Consider the following 9,404-nt stretch of genomic DNA (forward strand, 5'->3'; position numbering starts at 1 on the left):
AACAGTGCTTTCCAATAGATTCCTGTTATAATGAAAGTACTCTACATTGTCCACTGTGGTAGCTGCTAGCCACATGTAGCTATTGAGCACTCCAAACATAACTTGTAACTGAGAAACTGAATTTTAAACTTTATTTAATTTTGATTAATGTAATTTTCTATATAAAAGACATATGTGGCTAGTGCTTACCAAATGGGTAAATGCACCCCAAAGGAAAGAGGTCACATGAGGAAAGAGGCCACAAGAAGAACTAATGTGTCCAAAATGACTGCCAGCAACAAGGCACCAGATGTGAGAGGCCTCCAACCCTAGTTAAATCTCCTAGCTGACACCAAATGGAACAAAGACAAGCTGTCCCTGCTGAGCCCTGCCCAAATCCCTGACCTACAGAATCATGAGCAATAAGATTGTTTTCAGCCGTTGAATTTGAGGTGTTTTGTAATTCAGCAATAGGTGACTGATATAGACATGGTGACTGCAACAAGGTCTTGCCATCCTAATGAGGACCTGTCTGGTGGAGCCAACTGCCCTTTTCCAGGTGAGATCTGATGCTGTTATTCCACAGAAATGTTGACTGCACATAGGCCCCAGCTCAAGAAATTAAGGTGCTTGAAATAAAAGGTGCAAGAAATCAAACCCATTTTCTCTTATTAAGCATCAGGACCTTCATATGCAGATTTCAAAGACAGGTCATTATCATGGGAATGGAAATTTATAACAACAAAGTCTGGGCTCCAGCCACTGGATTTCAGTGTTTCTTCTTTGTTCTCAACAGAACCTGAAAGTCTGGATCCCTCCTGCTCTCCATAAGATAGCCTTCGACCTTTTTCTTCTCAAAGACACAGATTGTCATAACTCTGGGCATATGTAAGTGTAGCATATGTAAGGCCAGAGATGTTAGCTGAGCAGATCAGGGCTGAGGAGTGACAGTTTACAGCAACTATTGATATGACTCCTCTTGTAGAATCACTAATTTCTTTCCTTCAGCCGTCACCTTTTTTACTGAATTCCTGACTCTGCGTTGTATAAATGTCCTCAATATTCCTGGTCACATGGCATTTTTACTACTTGACTCCTTGCCTCTGCTTTCTTTTATGCTCCTGGTGCTACATCAATTACATTTTCAGGATCAAGGAGAAATATTAAATTATTAATGAGAGGGATCTTTGTATACAACTAGACTTTTTAATGATTGACTATCCTTGTTTTATAAACATTAATGAGCTGATCTCTGCACGCTTTCAAGTCTGATATTATTTTGGTGAGGATATATGATGGTGAAACAAATGAGAAACGGTATTCTCATTTAGCTTATTAGGTGAAAAAATATTAAAGTAATACCCTGTATGATATATGACTGCTTGCCAACATAACACTTTATATATGGCTGGATGCATGTACCACGGTAGGAGATTATTGAGAAAAAAACTTTTGGATTTTGCTCATTCAAAAATGTATACATCTTCTGCATTGCACTTTGTGAAAATAAGTTATTTAATATATTAAAAATTCCTTGTAGGCTGCTAAGATCTCTCACCCATTTAATGACCACTCTAGGCTCTGTAAACTGATTTTCTGACTCCTCTACTCATGGGTGAGCTGGAGAGCTAGCTTCATGCTTTGGCTGTCGTCAGTCACAGGAGCCCCTGTTGATCTTGAAAGCTGTGAGTCAAGGAGCAAAGGGGAATGTTCATCTGGGCAGAACGGATGTGGAGGCTAAGGAACTTTTGAAGGCTTATGGTTCTGGGAAAGCATGGAAAACAAAAATGGGGCCAAATTGAAAGTGTTAGCAATAGAAGCCAGTCAAAATCAAGAGATTCACAGAAACAGCAGGATGCTCAGTGAGTCAAAAATAGGAAACACACTGGTTTTCTTGCCACAAAAATTCCAAGCCTAGTATAGTGACAAACACAGTAAAAGCACAGGAAATGGTTGTTGAATGAATTAATTAATATAATTATTAATATAAGTGAGAAACTCATGGTTGAGTCTAAGAGGGAATGTTTAGAACCAAGTCAAAACTAAACTGTGCATTAGGCAATGTTTTACTTTGTCACACCAATTTCTTTACCAAGGCAGACTTGAGTGCTTTTCAGATTTAAAATTTCATCCCTAATTGAAGAGTGAAAGACTGTGGTAGCATTTGGGACAGTTAGGGGAAGATGGCTTCTGTTGACATCAGGGAAAAAGAGACAAGGAAGACAAAACATTTGTTGAACAATTTCTATTTGCTAAGCGTGTCACATGCATTATTTTATTTAATTCTCACAACATCCTTTTGTGAGTGCTTCATTTCTCTTACCCAGTTTTATTGATAAAGAAACTAGGGCACAGGATGTTTAAGTAACTTACTCCAACTTACGCAGCTTGTAAAACAACCTCTATGGTGGAACTGAGATTCAAATCCAGGCTTGTCTGATTCAGAGCTAGTTTCTCAACCTTTAGCCCAGTGTGTTGTTCAACTTGCCCACCAAAAAGAATTATTTGCAGTGCTTATTAAAAATTTGTATTCCCAGGACCCAAGTCTAGAACTTACTAAATCAAAATCTCCAAGACTGAGGTCCTGCATTTGGTACTTTTAGCAGGCACACCCCAAATGATTGACTGATTGATTGATTGACTTAAAATGTTTGTAGAGAAGGGGGTCTCACTGTGATGCCCAGGCTGATCTCAAATTCTTGGGCTCAAACTATCCTCCCACCTCAGCCACCCAAAGTGCTGAGATTACAGGTGAAAGCCACCCACTGCACTGGGCCATTATTTTAATTTTAATTGTGAGACTTGGTCTCACTGTGTCACCCTGGCTGGAGTGCAGTGGCACAATCATAGCTCTCTATAACCTTGAACTCCTGGGCTCAAGTGATCCTCCTGCCTCAGCCTCCTGAGTAGGTAGTACTACAGGTGTGAACCACAATGCCCAGCTAATTTTTTTTTTTAACATTTTGTTTCTATAGAAATGGGATCTTGTTATGTTGCCCAGGCTAGTCTCAAATGCCTGGCCTCAAGCAATCATCCCACGTTGGCCTCCCAAAGGATTGGGATTACAGGAGTGAGCCACCGTGCCTGTCCTAGATGATTTATTTTTGAAGCAAGTCTGAGGAGCACTGCCTAACACAGTGCATGCATGGTAGACATTCACAGAAGTATTGGTTGGAGCTTCAATATTTCATTTATCAATGAAAGAAATGTAGATGCTTTATTTTAAACTATTGAATAGTTTTCTTTATAAAAATTCTTAGAAACAAGGGTGCATATTAATTTGTTCTTGTAAAAGAAATTAAATGGAAGAATACTGTGGTAATATTTTACTCCTTCAGGAATACTGAATTCAAAGGTGAATACTGTCTGTAAAAGAAACACAAAATTTACTGATTTGTTAAAAGGTTGTTTTAAAAGGAGCTATAAATAGTTTGAATTCCAATTAATGTTTCATAACATAAAAGGGTGGTTAATCTCTAAAAGGAAAAACATTAAGGCTAATTGGATTTTTAAATCTGAAAAGCCCACAGGGAAAGGCTTTTCTTTATTAAAAAATTTAAACTCATTTTACAGCACACATTTTGGTCAGGGTTAGGAAAGGGTAATTAACTTCCCATGGAAGATTCACTAATTACCATCAGAGCAAAATCAAGTTAAGCAAGCCCTAAACTTAGAAGAAATGCAAAAATATTTATTATCAGGTGCAGCAAAATCTAACACTGTAAATACTAGGATAGTATTTAATATTTATGCCTAAATTATATTTTAAGATAGCTCCCACAAATTTCTTGTGTTTCATGAATATTATTAAGTTGGCTATCTTAGGTTTAGGCTCATTAAGCTTTATAAAAGTCTTTAAAATTGTAAAATTTAATAAGCACAGTCACTATAGCATGGGTTTTATAAAAAGCAGTAATAAAATCTTCAGTTTTAAATAATTAATGTTCATTATGCAGACTGGTCTAGTGCCACATTGCCTCAAAATTCAATATGCTGAATTAGTTTCAAAAACCTCAAAACACTTTATAAACATTTTGAAGCTTTTTCCATCCATAATGGAAAGAATATTACATTTTTAGAGTTATTTTCACTGGAAAATATATGTAGAAATCAGTTAAAATCTGTATATTAGCTAAATAATTACAAATAGTTTTCAACAAAACTTATTTTGTTACTTACATTCTAAATAGATAAGAGCCTGTAGCCCAGTATTACCTAACTCTTGTTGACTGGAAAGGGGACAAACTGCTATTTTAAATGCTTTTCACAATTTTTTGTAAGAATGGAGACTGAGATTTGTCATTGAGGGGCTTCTGTCCTTTTCTCTACTGAGTGGGAGGAAAAGGACTAATTCAGATGGGTTCAGAATTTTGGGAAAGCACTTCAAATGCCAATGCGTCGGACTGCAATAATTAACCATTCTGTTTAATGACTTAAAAGGAAAGCTTCAATCAGGGCCTGTGAGTATTAACATGTTAACTCAGAGAGGAGACCTTGATTTGAGGAGAACATCTCCAACAACGTGGCAGGCCAATTCCCTATTATATTCTTAAGTTTTAAAATAAACTCTGTTAATGGCTTCTGTCTGGGGGATTGAAAAGAAGGAATGGGTCTATGTTTGAAAGCAAAGTGACCTGCAGAAAGTTGGAGGCACATTGAAGATTGGAGGTATTAAGAAGTCTGGAGTGATACGATTGGAACAAGGACTAACAAGTAAGCATCAGAGCTCTTCGGAAATTTGGAGAAGGCAAGTGGCCTTATGCAGTCATGTGAGATGGGGACAGAGTTCACTTTTCAAGGGTTGGGTTCCCAAGGGGGAAATCTGTTGCAACCTGTGCCATAGTCTGTAGGAAGGACTTGGGAGTCAATATCACTTAGAAATCACAGCTCATTGCAGAGGAAAACCAGACACATGATAGAAAATGGCCCTGTCCAGAAATGAGAAAAAATTACAGGAACTGGAATTAAAAGAGCATCTGTCCAATGCAAACACATTAAAAGCCCTTTTGTGGTACTACTTAGTCTCTCAAACTTTGGCTCCTTCACTAGCTCCTCCCGTGAGTATCTGGGCATATGAAGTAGATAGGTTCATGGTATGCCTAGTGTCCAGTGAGGCAGGGTTGGGAAGTTCCTGGCCCTGCAGATTTGACTAACTTCTGCTACTGTCATCTGCAGCCCATGGACATTTGGCCCATTTTTCTTAGCTGTCAGGACCTGGAGATCTCTCTCCATCTATGACTCACCTGAAGACTGGTTGTCACTATATTCATTTCAGACCTAGTTTTCCACCTTGAAATCTATGTTGCTGGACATACCCCAGCTACAGAAGCCCCTTTTGATAATCCTCCACCTTCACCACCACACTTTTAGTACTCCTGAGACCATTAAAGCCACCCAGAAACCCAGAACACCTGGGAAAGGAGCAGCAAGAAAATGAGAATCCTGGCATTCACCTTTCTCCACTTCTTTTATTTGTAATAATAAATACAGACTATATATATTTTTCTGAGATACATTTTAATAAATTATTTTATAGAATTGAAATGTTTTACTACATGTTAATATGGTTAACATGGACCTCAAAAATGCTAATTTTAGTTCTCATAGCATATGCAAAAGCCCACATTCCACTAACAGAGAAATGAAGTAAGTTGTGTGTGCAATGTAAATAGCTTTGGGCACTACTCCCCTGCCTGAGTGGGAAAAAGGCCGTTGACACTATTATGCTCTGTAGGAGAAATGGGAAATTTGCAATCATTGTTTTATCCATTATTGCCTTTGAAAAGAAACAGAGAATTAAATATTATAATGAAAATTCACTGAAAACGAATACTCCCCAAGCATTAAGAAATTAAGTGGATAAATGACTTTGAATCTATAATTTCACTTTCAAGACCCAACAATACATACATAACTATACAGTCAATTATAATATATACATGCTCTCCAAAGATTGGCAATGCACTTGTATAATGCAATTTCACTCTAAAAAAATGCTTTTGATTAACTTTTCCATTTATTGTACTACAACAACTAAAGTTGCATAAACTACCTAAACCAATTTTCTCAGAGACTTTGAACATAAGCAAGATTAATATTACAAAAAAATTAACATGTACATTAAGAAAGTACAATGTGGTAGCATTCTAAAATGTGAAATTCTAACATAAAATAATTTCCTTTTCATATGAAAATAAGTAAAAAAAAATACAGATATACCAAACTGATTCAGAAACAACTAAAATATATCTTGCTTCACATATTGGGTCAATATACTATCAGCTTATTGGATGCTTTATTATATGACAGGCACTCTGCCAACTGCTGGGCCCAGAAATGCTGAAGATATGTCCTTATCCCTAAGAGTTTCTAGTTAAATGAGGAAGACAGACATATAAAGAAATATTTATACTACAATATGATACTCATTAATGGAGGACTGTACTCTGAGTTATTTCAGCAATCTTGTTACCCTTGAGACCATCAGCACAATTTGTTGAGCTAGTTAGACTTTTATGGTTGGGAATGTCAAAGTTAGTGAGATGAACAAAACTATCTGACTCATAGACTTATTTAATTATAGTCTTGTTTTATGAAAATATCATGCTCTATCCAAATGGACTAGCTGCACAAATCTCCAAATTTAGATTGTCATAAGGCTGGTCAGTATTGATTTGTGAGCCTATTGTCCTCTCATTCACCACCAAGGGTGTGACTGCTTTGGTTTCTATTTTTTGTATAGTTTCTGGAGTTTTCTTTAGTGTTTTTAAAAGTCTTCAAACCATATCTAATGACAAATTGTTTGACTTAATAACATTTGGCTTCATAATTCCTCTCCCAGAAAATATGGTTGTGATTATGTTGATGGGCATGAGTAGGAGAAGGGAGACACAGCAGGACTCCAGTCCAAATGGGATATATAAGATTTAAAGAGCTAAATGAGGGAATGACATGTCTGAATTATCAAGCACACTGAGAACAGACAGGGAGGCAAGGTCCATACAAGAAACAGATTCTGCAACACTGGTCAGGCGCAATCCACCATAAAATCAATAGAGCTAGGTAGGATAGATTGTCTGAGGTAATTGTACAAGAAGATACATAACATCAGCTATTGTGGGAGATGTTAAAGTGCCAAGCATTTGAACAAGAATAAAAATGAGGTCTTGATTTTGGAGGAATGGAAGACATGGTATTGGTTCAAACACTTAAATGACTGGCATGTGAAGACAGCGACCTAGGACCAAGGCCTGGAAGTTATTACAGGGAGGCAGACTTGTTTTCAGTGTTAGGAAGAATTTTCTGTTAGAACTGTTCAAACGTGGAGATAGTGATTCTTAACCACTGAAAACACCAATTTAGAAATTGAAAAAACAAAAACTGCATGTCAGGGTGTTTTACAATTTAAAGGAAATTTCTATAGCAGGCTTGGAAGCTGCATTAGCTTCCAAGGTTATTTTCAAATTTGAATGAGTCTATGATTTAGAAGAGTTATCTTTTGGTAAATGTATAATAGTATTTCCCTGTGATTGAATTCCCCATTTTGACATTAAATTTGATCAAGCATCAGTCATTGAATATATTTTATAAACACATCTAGATGTTTAAGACATATTCTTTCACATTATATAATATTTAAGTAAAATTACTACCCTTGCCAGTATAAATACTATGCAGAAAAATAATAATTTAGGAGAAAATTGTAGGTACTGATCTTTCAGTTTCTACTCATTATAAAATGAACATACCTCTATGGCAAATCAAAGGAAAAATCCCAACTAGCAGCTCACTGTAAATATCAGCACCATTTACAAATTTTCCTAATTAAAAAATTTATCTTGAATAAATATATAGTTCCAAAAATGGTGTAGTTTTAAGACTCAGTTTCTATTGAAAAATCGTGAGTATCAAGAACCACTGAATCAAGTTATTCACAATGCCTAAAATGCTAAATAAGTTGGAGGAGAAAACATATATCAGAAATGATGGAGATTGAGATGTGTAATAGAATGTAGAAATCTTTGGTCATGCTCTTTCATATAGCAAATTATTGAGCTAATGATCTTCCATATGCCACAGTTTTGGGTAACTGGTTTCATTCTAAAGTATGACTATAAAGTTGTTTCTTACACTGGACAGAAATACGCTCCCTATAATTTTCCACCTTTGTGTTTAGGTTGCCATTCAGAGCTGCCCCCCTCAGAGAACATTTTTGAGATTTATACTTTCAATTCTAAATAAGAGTTTCCACAACACTAGATCCAATTAAACTGAGCATGATGATCTTAAAGTTACATTATATATTCAACTAATCATGACATTATAATATTTATTACATTCAAATCTCAAAATGTAAACAGATGTATCCCTCTGTGCTTAATTCTGATTTTCAAATGGTATACCTTGAGCTAATAAGCACACTGAACATATATTCAATTGCTCTTCTTGGTATCTGAGAAATATGGAATCATATTGCAGCATGTGGTCGCTCTTGAATACTAATCCAGCTTTCAAGGGTAGCATGTAATGAATATTGCTGTGATAACGACCTCCTTCACTCCCCAGACCAGAGCTGATTATGGGAAAATAGTTAGCTTTGATTATGTAAATATTCCTCATACTACTTAGTTTCAAAGGGTGTAGATGAACAAAAGGTTCTCCACATTTTAGGAATGTCCATTAACTTTGAATGGATCTCATGTGTTAAATATACTCTATTTTGTATTTAATAATGCCATATACCTACTTTTCAATTTTAGAAGACATTACAATATTAAAATATTTTTGGCATGCATAATGCAAATGTAGTGGAGCAAGACAAATGGTAATGGATTTAGAAATGTTAAATAGAATTTTTCCACAGGAATGATAGCAATCCGGATAATGAGCATAATTATTTTGTCTCTTACACTGTAGCACTGGCTGAAGGATATAATGAAAGGAAAACAGACTTTAAAAAAGACTAAGAGCCCATAAAAGGATGTTATTTTCTCTTACCTAACCTCACAGACAGAAAAAACAGCTCCTTCTGGAGGTACTGAGAATAGACTGGATGGATCACTGAGATTTGCAGGTCAGAAATCCAGAAAGGAAGGTGAAGTCAGAATAATATATATGGTTCTTAGACAGTGAAGCCACAGTCATTAACAAGACCAGAGGATATAACCAGAGTGTAGTCATTGCTCCTGTGTGGTCGAGTTCCTTGAGGACTTTGAAGACACAAAACCGTTCTCCAATAAGGCAGACAGATCAAATGAAAGTGCTTTATAAGGAGAGGCAAAATATGAAAGGAGAGGAGTTAGTGGAGTGGAGTCTAGCACAGATTGCTATGGTGACCAGGAAAAAAAACAGTATGCAAAGAGTTGGAGGTTTTTTGATTAGACAGAGTATTTTCCTTGCAGTGATAATTGGTGGAGAGAACAAAG

This window comes from Macaca fascicularis, chromosome 14 (genome assembly GCF_037993035.2).
Source record: "Macaca fascicularis isolate 582-1 chromosome 14, T2T-MFA8v1.1".
Classification (NCBI taxonomy): Eukaryota; Metazoa; Chordata; class Mammalia; order Primates; family Cercopithecidae; genus Macaca; species Macaca fascicularis.